At 34.2% G+C, this 10,552-nt stretch overlaps 1 protein-coding gene across 1 annotated transcript in view; it reads left to right on the top strand.

Moving 5' to 3' along the window:
• The first annotated feature begins 2,791 nt into the window (after positions 1-2,791).
• LOC5569889 (hyccin) overlaps positions 2,792-10,552 on the top strand; it is a 109,193-nt gene continuing 101,432 nt past the window's right edge. Inside the window, exon 1 of the mRNA XM_021840547.1 lies at positions 2,792-3,014. The gene's annotated coding sequence lies outside the window, so the exon portion shown is untranslated. The remainder of the gene's footprint in view (positions 3,015-10,552) is intronic.

Genomic DNA, 10,552 nt, shown 5'->3' with positions numbered 1-10,552 from the left:
AAACTACCATTTTAGGGGGTTAACTTAAGCGCTCGCACCGGCAATTTTCAGCAGACCACAAATGCGTTTGATTGTACCATGTCTGCTTTCGAAATCAGATGGACGAAAATGATTTCTGTTAAATGTACTACAAACATTGTAAATTGTTCTGAAAATCCATGGTAGTTTTAAGAATGGGCGTAGTCAGCTACAATAGTAAATTTTACCACAGATTTTTTTTTTTCCGTGTATGCACTTGGTGTTCGCACGGGCCTATCGATTGCAAGGTCCTTGGTTAGTGGAGTGGTTCAAAACATCGTTTATGCTCCATACCACTCATTAAGTTTTAGATCAAATTCTGAGTGTCCTCTCAAAATTTGAGCTCATTTTGAGGAAAACTAAGACTGCAAAAGCCCTTCAAAGTTTGTATGAGGATTACTATTGAAAAAGCAAGCAATTCATTTAATCGGTTATAATGTTAGTGTCAGTTCGATCGAAAGCGGGGACTGAGTTTATATTGACTTTATTCTACAACTTAAAAATCACTTTATAAGCATTTATCTCAGCTTTTATTCAACTGCCACAAAATTAATTGAAAACAAATAAATGATCAAAAATCGCTTAACACCGTAGATCAAATGCAATGTATATTTTTACCATGAATTAATTAACCACTTCTAATAATTACCTGGATACTGGATTCAAACTCGAGACCTTCCCATCGTCAGTGGTATACCACAGACAAACAGACGTCACACTCTCATCATTGGCCATCGACCACCTTTTTAACGGTCGATTCAAAAATATGGTAGGTGGCCGATTCACCACCCGCAGCGCTCGCATCGTTTTTGTTCGCGTTTGACGTTTGCACACTACCGCCATCTGTTGGCCTATCGGCCAAACACGCCGATTTTAGCATTGGGCGTACATGTCTTCGTGACTATGATTTTGATCGACATTTGTTCTAAGTGTTACGTCTGTTTGTCTGTGGGTATACCTTGCCATCTGCGCCATCCTTGAATTCATATATCAGCCTTCCAGTGCCCAATATAAACCTCTTCTAGCTGAATATTGATCATGCTTGAGCTTCTATTCAACAATGTCTAATCAACACGTGCTATGCTGATCAACAACTGAACAAGCGCCTTACTTCTGCTGATGTTCAGTACTGATGCAAGCTGTATTCAGTCGACTATTTATAGCGCACAGTGAGAAAATTTATGACAATGCAGGTCAAAAATAAGTTTTTTCACAAAGTAAAAACAGTCTGAAATGATTGATCGAATTTCATAACCTGTTAGAACTTTAATTTAATTGTTCATCTAACCATACTAAAATCCATTTATTTCATATTTTATATTTTTATTAGGTTAATATTTTAATCATTTGTCGTATTTTTTCTATCTATTAAGCATTATAGAAATATAAAATATATTTCATCATTTGTATGTTAAATGTGCTCTTTTTGTTTTTCAAAATAATCCTATATCAGAAGACTGATTCGAAATATTTTCTAAACATAATTGAATAATTGTATTGAGAAAGTATCAGCTATGATTGTATCCAATATGTTTTTATAATTAGTAAATTAGCGACAAATTCGCGGCTAAAAGCCACTCAAATAGAGATAAATAATAATAATATTAGTAAGTTGAACATTGCAGGAATACAACGCAATGTTTAGATATTTTGTCCATTTTTCGAAAGTTTTGGCTATGGTGTGACCTCCTTTGTAAGGCTTATTTGTTGCTGTACAATGTGTTTATTAATCGTTGTTTTGGCCCACTTTGGATTAACTACTCGGATTATATATCTATGTTGAATTAGGATTTTATAAAATACCTATTCAGCTTTTAATCATGTTCATGTTAAGCATGGAAACAGCTGAAGTGCGTAGCAACCTAAACGTTAGTTCGTCTCCTATACATCTGTTTACACAAATATAATTGTTTGGTGGAATATTGGCTCTTTAATAGAAGGAAAAATGACTTGTTCAACTTATTAAGCTAAATATGCTGTTCCGCTCAAGAAAAGTAAAAATTTCTGCCCAAGAAATGGTCAAGAAATTTCCTACAGTGAGCTCCATTTGAATTGACATTTCTTTTCAACTGCGTACTACGATCGAAGAAAAATGCTTTTCTTGAGCATTTCTTGCAAGAAATTTCCCACGCATCGAGATAGGCGATTACTTTTCTGTTGAAGTGCATACTTCGCTTTGGTAAAACAATCTTGACAAGTTGACAGAGAAAAGTTTAATAAGTGTTGATTCTACTGTTATTAATTTCAATGATAAATGTTGAACATTGACTAAAATTTGGATCTAAATAGCATCTTCTCAGCTCTTTGTAGGGCATTTTTTACAGCTGTCACCATTTTTCAACATTTTTCATTTCAATAATGAAATATGTATGTTTATTTGTGACTCTGTTATTATTGTTAAATTATTATTTATTCTTCGATCATCATTAAAAATGTTATGATTAGTAACTATTTCCTATATCAATATCGTCGCAGATGATGATCACTACATTTAGAAAATTTAATTTATGATCTTTTTGATCCAATGTGATTCGAATTTTATCCTCGTTGATCTATAGTCGCCTACATGTCTTAGATTTGATTTGAAAAACATTTGAAAATAACATAAAAAAGACATAATATATAAATAAATACAATAAAATAAATAAATAAATCCATATCAATGATCCATTTTGTTTCATAGATATTTTCCGTGTTCGATTTTTATTTTAGATCACATTTAAATTATTCCATTTCCCCAATCCCAAGTGCGGCCCTGTATCCAGAGAAAATCAGCAAAACGTCAAAACCCGTCCGAGTCAGACAAAATTCAAAGATTCGTCGTCGTCGTCAGGTCGTGGATTAAAATTTCGTCGTCGTCGTCGAAGGAAAATTGTTTTTCTCGGAAAATTATCAGTGCTAAAGACTTTGGTGGTATCCAGTAAAACGTTGCAAATTAGTGAGCAAATAGGAGATTGTTGCGTCGCGGCGGGTGTTGCTGAAAAAAGTGCCCGAAAGTGAGTTTCTTTTTTGAGAGGGCTGATTAAAGTTCGATTTTTTTTTCGCAGTCTTATCGCTGTGATTTTGTGGTCCGGAATTTGGGTTTCACGGGAAGAAGGAAAACCCAGGTTTTCCCACTGTTTCCCGTTTATTGATGGTGTCGATGTAGACCTGCGATAGGGTGTCTGCATTTTGAAGTGAATGTTGAGTGTGGAAGATTTCGGTTGGGAAGGTTGATGACTTAATACTAATTCGAATCCGAGTCCAAGGACGTGGAGTGTGGAAGTGGCAGAAGCGGTTCTTGCACGTAGCTAGAAAAGAAAAGATTATGGTGTGTCATAAGACGTCCCTTCGGCAGTATTGAACGCTTCAAAACGGCCCGAAGTGTGGTCAATTTCTGCGTGTCATTCAAGTGTAATTGATGATTCTGTGGATGAATGAAAAATTCCAATTTATGGGAAAGTGAAACCACTCTAGTCAGTTTTCAGTTCTTGGAATAAATCTCCTGTCTTGACGAGAAGTGATGGAGTAAACCGAGAAGCAGGAACGAGTGATGTTGTGGGAGGGATCTGGAAGCCTGTGGTGGGGCCTTATTATTGACCGCGTTGCCAGAAACGGTGATTCAAGTGTGGAACCAACAAAAGAACAGTAATTGCGGTAATTGGTGTCTGGTAAACGCTGTGTTGTAATTGATTTGTATTATCTATTAACTAATGATTTCCAATATGATAAGTAAGTATGCACATTATATTGATTGTTGCAATTTATTTGCTGTAAACAATATCGTTCATATATGTTCTCTACAAAAAAATATTTGCAAGACTGGTAGTAGGTCTCTTTTCTGAGACTTGGGCATTATTTTAATGCAAGCCTCTTTTTTTAATAAATGGTCTGTAAGGTTCTTTTTTATCAAAATTGTCTCTAAAGTCACTTTATTCCTTTTTCTGCTTGCAATGAAACCTGGTGTAAACTTCTAGTGGCTCCAGAGAAACCTTCAGAGACTCTTACGTGGCTATTACACAGGTTTTTTTTTTCTCGGAATCCTTGAGCAAAAGCTTCAAGAATTCTCCATAGATTTGTACTGTAATACTTTCGAGGACTCGTCCAGAAATCAGTGCCAGAAATTTCTGTAGAGATATCTACAGCTGTTTTGTATGGAATTCGTCCAGAAAATTATCCAGCGAGTTTTCAAAAAATTCTTCTCCAGAAAATGCTGGAGCACTCAAGTAACTTACACATGGATTACAGAGACTATCCCAGAATTTCTTCCAAGACTTTTTCCACGAACTCTTCCATTGATTTATCCAGTTGCTAATTCAGGGATATCTTCTAAAGAACCTACAAGAATTCTTTCAAGAAAATCAACGAAGGTTTATTTCACAGATTAAAAAATGCGCTAAGGTTTTATTCACAAATTTCATAACGCCAAAAATGGTCATTTTTAACATTTACCTACTCCCTCACAACGCTTTTTGTATGAATATTCTACAAATTTTGTATTTTTTTGTGTAGCTGTAACACCTCAAGGACACACGCCCAAAAAAAATCATGGTTTAAATTCTGACAATTTGGAAGAAAAGCTTAAGAAATTCCTGGACGCTTTTCTGGAGAAATTACTGGCCGAATTCATGAAGTTGCCCAAATTTTTTTTATGGAAATTCTAGGAAAATCGATAGGAGACTTACTGGAACAATTTCTGAAGAACTTACGGCGTTCTTAAGAAGTTTCCGAGAAAATCGTTACAGGAATCGCTGCTGGAATCTTGAATAATTTCTGATTTTTATTATTTTGTTTTAGTTTTATTTTTGGACTTTTTTTTAGTCGCTACTAGCCCTATAATAATGTTCAAGAAGCTCCATATTCCTCCAGGCTTTTGCATTCTCCAGTAGTGTTGTTAGGAACCTTTTGGTTGCCTTATAAGGGAAGTTTCAAATATGACGTTCATCGTTTTCGGTATATCTAGACCCCCCCCCTCCTCCCTTTGTCACGCTTTTTCCAATACCAAATACATACACTGTCACACATTCATGGACGCCCCACCCCCTCCCCCAAATAATGGACATTATTTTTGGATAACCCCTAAATTTCTTTTTCTTCAGAAGTTGTAAAGATAATTTTGTTTGAGTTCTGAGGATACTTTATCAATTTTCTCCCGATTTCTACAATAATCCTTTTTTTTTCTATTAAGAATATCTTGGTCTCAACACAATCTCCTATTTGCGAAAGTTTCAAATTCTCATTTGTCCTGAGATTGCTATTTTTCATATTTGAGTTGTAGATCACACAACAGCCAAAACATCATGCATGAGTTGATTCATTCGTTTGACTCGTTGGCTTATTTATGCTGTTTATGCTATGTTTTATACATTTAAAGAAACTTTGGGTTTGATGGGTTTCCGATGAGCTTTATGATTGAATCATTTTTGACGGCATGAGCGTAAACAAATGAGTTTGCTTTCGCGGGAGAACTCATTGATTGAATTGATATTGATCCTGAAAACTCTCTCAGGATTTTGCCTTGAATGACTCTATAAAAGTTCTCATTAAATGCAACCTGCGACTAATCAGGTTGCTCAGATAAACCTCTGAGAACTTCTCCAAGAATTCTTTTGGATATTCTGATATACATTAAATTTCTCTTTCGAAATCAATACAGAATTCACACCAACAGGGTGTCAACTACCTGGAAAAACCTGGAAAACCTGGAATTATCAGGGAATTTTATTCAACCTGGAAAAACCTGGAATTCTCAGGGAATTTTGGCTACACTCAGGGAAATTATTTTGAAACAGTAATAAATGGTAGAATATGTTGTTTTTGTGACACAAACTCTCCTCAATCTAAAAAATTTTCGGCTGCGCCGCTATTAAAACGCTAGTTGTCATGTTCAGTATTTTAACAACTTTTAATCAATCAGCATGAATCATGTTTAGACAAGGAATCAGAACTTCAAATTGCCATATTGGTAAATGTACAGTTCCAGTTGGGTGTCGTTAACGAGCAGTTGATAAATTGAAAACATTACAAAAATTAACAAACATGTTTTTTGTCTATTTAAAAAAATAAACTATGTAGGAAAAGAGCAAAAATTACAACATGCACGAAAAATAGTTCATTCCCCGGGTAGGCATATTTATTAGAGTCTTGATCACTATTTTAATGCAAGTCTCTATTTTCGGTTGTGGTTTCTAAAGTCTCCATTTTAATAAAAAATATCTTTTAAGTCACTTTTTAATCTGCTTGCAGTGAATCATGGTGCAAAATTCTAGAGACTCCAGAGAAACCTACAAAAACTATTAGACGACCATTCCACAAGTTCTTAATGATAGTTTTCTCATATCTTGAGGAATGCTTCAGGAGTTGTAGTTTATTTCTCCATTGATTTCAACTTGAAAACAGGGATAGCTCCAAAAAGCCTTCAGGCATTCGATTATATCTATTATATTTTTTTCCAATAATTCCTCGATAAATTTGACCTAGGATTTATTGTTAAGTTCCTCCAGAAATTGCTCTTGGAATTTCTCCAGCATTTCAATAAAATGTTGTTGCTGCAGTTCAAACATTTGTATAACATATTTTCAAAAAAATTGTCTAATTCATTAATTTGAATTCATCAAGGCGTGCTTAGAACTCACACAAGATTCATCTAGGATTTTCTTTCGAAACTCAACGCAGATTTTTTTTTGTAATTTTCTCCAGAACAATCTAAAAACAATCTTGAAATAAATTCCAGCATTCCCTGGATGAATGACTAGAAAAAAATATTTAAAGACTTCATTGAGAAATTTTTCAAAAAAAAAAAAAAAAAAAAAAAACTGGAGGAATTCCTGAAGAAATTTTGTGTTTTTGAAGATGCTTTGAACGGGAATGCTGGAGGAAGTCCTAGGGAAATCAATGGAATAATTTTTAGATGGCTGATTCCAGATGTGGTTATTCTTTGAAAAAATTCAGATTGAATTATTGAAGGTATGTAAAACGAAATTCTTGGAGGAAATACTTAGAAAGTTCGAGAAAAATCTCAAAACAAATTCTTGAAGAGATCTGTGGAGTAACATGGGAAAGAAATCTATAGTAATTCGAGCTGTTATTCATATTTGTCGTAATATCATGAGAATTACCTCATTTTTTTTCAAGCAAGAGGTCTCAAACAGAACGCTCTCCAGCAATTCTGAATCCCATTTTAAGGGAAGGGATTTTTTTTTGAGATCAAATAGATTTTTTTTTTCATATCAGATAATGATGATTAAAAGCACTTTTTCGCCGATTGTTTTCCTATGTTTACATGCTAAGAACAAAACAGATAATTGTTTTTTATAGAAGTAAAAAATATTTTGAAATTTATTATATTATGTATTACATATAATATTGTTAGATAAATTTGTTTTCAAGGATACCCTTGATAAAAAAAAGTTTTAAGTCATCTAAAATTGATTATTCGTATATTTTGGGGATTTTTTTAAAACCTGGAATTATTTTATAAATCCTGGAAATCTCAGGGAATTTAATTTCTCTAAATGACTAGACACCCTGACCAAATCAGGAATTTTACTGAGAACATCTTCAAGCGATGCCTTAGGAACGTATTTCCGAAGGAATTACTTCAAGGATTTTTTTTTTCTTTAATTTGAGTAGTTTTAAGATATTATTCTAGCTATTTCTTCATGAATGCTGAATGGGCTTTTTCAAGGAAGTTCACATAACTCTTCAGATAATTGGATTTTTTAGGAATCTCCTATGTATTTTTTTCCAAGCGTTCCTTCACAGATTATTCAAAAAAATAAAATCAAAAGATTTGATATCGATACCTGCAAGGATTTCTTCAGTAATTTATCTGGGATTCTATCAGATTTTTTTCAAGAAATCTACCTAGATATTCTCTTTTAAGTTATTTCAAAGATCTCTTGAAAAGTTCATCGATAAATACAATAGAAATTTCTGGTGTTGATATTTGGAGATAAAAGCCGAATTTTACGAGGAACAAGAAAAGTGTGATTATGGGTGTAATTTTAGATCATGTTCGAGAGGGAACGCATAGAGTAAGGTGGGGCAAAAGTTCGACCTTAGTGGTATAATCTAAGTTTCCAGGAAAACAATAGCAGTTAAAACAAAACAAATACCATACAGTGAACCTTCAACACATTGGCTATGATTTTGTTGAACAAACTTGTGTCAAAATATTTACTCATTTTTCGTTATAACAGTTTCAAAATTGAATGTCTTATTCGAACTTTTGCCCCACCGGTGGGGTAAGAGTTCGAATCTAGTGTGGGGCAAAAGTTCGCTGGCTAAAACACAAAATATCGATCCTTTTATGACAGGCATGCCTTACACCAGCCGTAAACCTAAGTTTAATGAAAAATACACACTAAATTTTCATCAAAAAATTGCCCAAAACCGAGTTAATTGTAATATACTCAAAATTAGCAGTCTTTCGCAAAACTAAGTGGAAATGTAAAATTTTGGTGACAATTTTCACACGATCAGACAAATTTAACTAAATTTGAAGATAATATGTGGATTTTATGCAATTTGAAAATTTTTCCGTGATTTTATACATGGGTCGAACTTTTGCCCCGCTGATTCGAACTTTTGCCCCACTATGGGCCAAAAATTATTTTCAAGCATTTATGCAAAAACTAATACACCTCAAAGCAACCTTATGACAGGCCTAGAAACGCCCTTACATAAAATATTGAAAAAGATTTTATCTTCAATTGGTTCGATGCAATGAAAGTTTGACCAAAAATTACAATATTTACATCGAAAAACAACAAATAGCCATAACTTTTCCAAATCTCAATCGATTTGTATGATATTTGGAGTGAAAGTCTCTTACTTGAATAGCATTCGAACCACCATGACATTTATAAGATTTGTTTTGAATTGAGCTAGAAATCTTAAAAAGAAACTCTTACCCCACTCGAATTTTTGCCCCACTTTACTCTAAAGAAATTTCCTAAAAAGCATGTAGAAAAATTCCGAACTTGGCATCTTGCACTAATGCTTGGAGGAATCCCTACGGGTCGGGGTGCAATTCCTTGTAATTTTCAAAAAAAAAACATCTGTCGCAATTCCACAGATGAATTCTTTAAGGTTCCTTGTGAGCAATTTCTTGTGAAATTTTTGTAGATAATTATTCTTCTTCTTCTTTCTGGCGTTACGTCCCAACTGGGACAGAGCCTGCTTCTCAGCTTAGTGATCTTATGAGCACTTCCTCAGTTATTAACTGAGAGCTTTCTTTGCCGATTGACCATTTTTGCATGTGTTTATCGTTTGGCAGGTACGAAGATACTCTTATGCCCTGGGAATGGAGAAAATTTCCTTTTACGAAAAAAACCTAGACCAGCGGGATTCGAACCCACGACCCTCAGCATGGTCATACTGAGTAGCTGCACGTTTGCCGCTACGGCTATCTGGGCCCCTAGAGATTTAATAATAATCCTCAAATGGAGTGTAAAAAAAATGAGAAGTTAAGTAGAAACACATCTATTCTAGTTTTGCTACCTGGAACGAGTTATTAAAATGTTTTTTGAATGAATGAGTTTATGTACCTAAATGAAGTGGAATCCCTGAAGGAATTTCTTTACTTACATGTGGATTTATATCTTATCGGGTTTTTTGAGGAATTCTTTGAATTCGAAAGAAAAAAAAAAATGAAAGATTTCTTTTCAAGATAGCTTAGCAGATGCTTGGCAAATTCTTTGTCTTCACAGGCAAACTTTTCGCGAGATCCATTGTGGACTACTGATAACTTCTGGTAAGATCTTTGGCTGAAGCCTGATTTTCAGTTGGCCTCCAAGAATAACATCAATTCTGAAGATAATCTTTCGAAAATTCAAAGAAAATATTCAACTTTGTAGCAAAACAAGTTGAGATTATTTTTATTTCCCTCAACCCCTGCCCCTCCTTGGTTATGCCCATGCAGGTTATATTAATTAATACAATTTGTTTGCTGTCAATATGACTGGTAGCGACTGAAAAATATAAATTTAGAGATCCCATGTCATAAAAGAGATCGAAAAAGAACCAGTAGACAAGAGTTTTCGAAGCTTCTTTAGAGAATCCGATAATACAATTCTCGAATAACCTTTCTCACATCCTCCTTTTTTTGAAAATGACTCATAATAAATATTAATGCTCGAATTACTGTTGAATAAGTTCACTCAGCTATTTGTCCAAAAAAATTTTCTGTAGTTCTCCTATGGAATTCCTTAAAGATATCATAAAAATCAACAGAGTCGTATAGAGTAATCTTTTAGATCGACAGTGACTCGAGCCGAGTAATCTAGACGTTGTGACGGAATTTGTTTGTGAAACTGGCAACACTGAATTATAGAAATAGTCAGTAGTGTTCTATGGAAGAGAAGAGTTCTGGTGGCCGTTTCTTTGGTAGTGCGGAGTGAACACCAAAATGTATGTAATTATAATAATTTTAATTTGTAATATTTATACTGAACAAACCATTTTTAGCATTGAAGCTGCGAGCATGAAGGTTGCTGTCAATTTTTGCGTGTTTCTGTCAAAGGTGGCTCTCCCCCTCTCCAACACACAGTGG

The sequence above is a fragment of the Aedes aegypti genome, chromosome 2 (genome assembly GCF_002204515.2).
Source record: "Aedes aegypti strain LVP_AGWG chromosome 2, AaegL5.0 Primary Assembly, whole genome shotgun sequence".
In the NCBI taxonomy this organism is placed as follows: Eukaryota; Metazoa; Arthropoda; class Insecta; order Diptera; family Culicidae; genus Aedes; species Aedes aegypti.
This window is presented reverse-complemented; position numbering and strand designations above follow the sequence as displayed.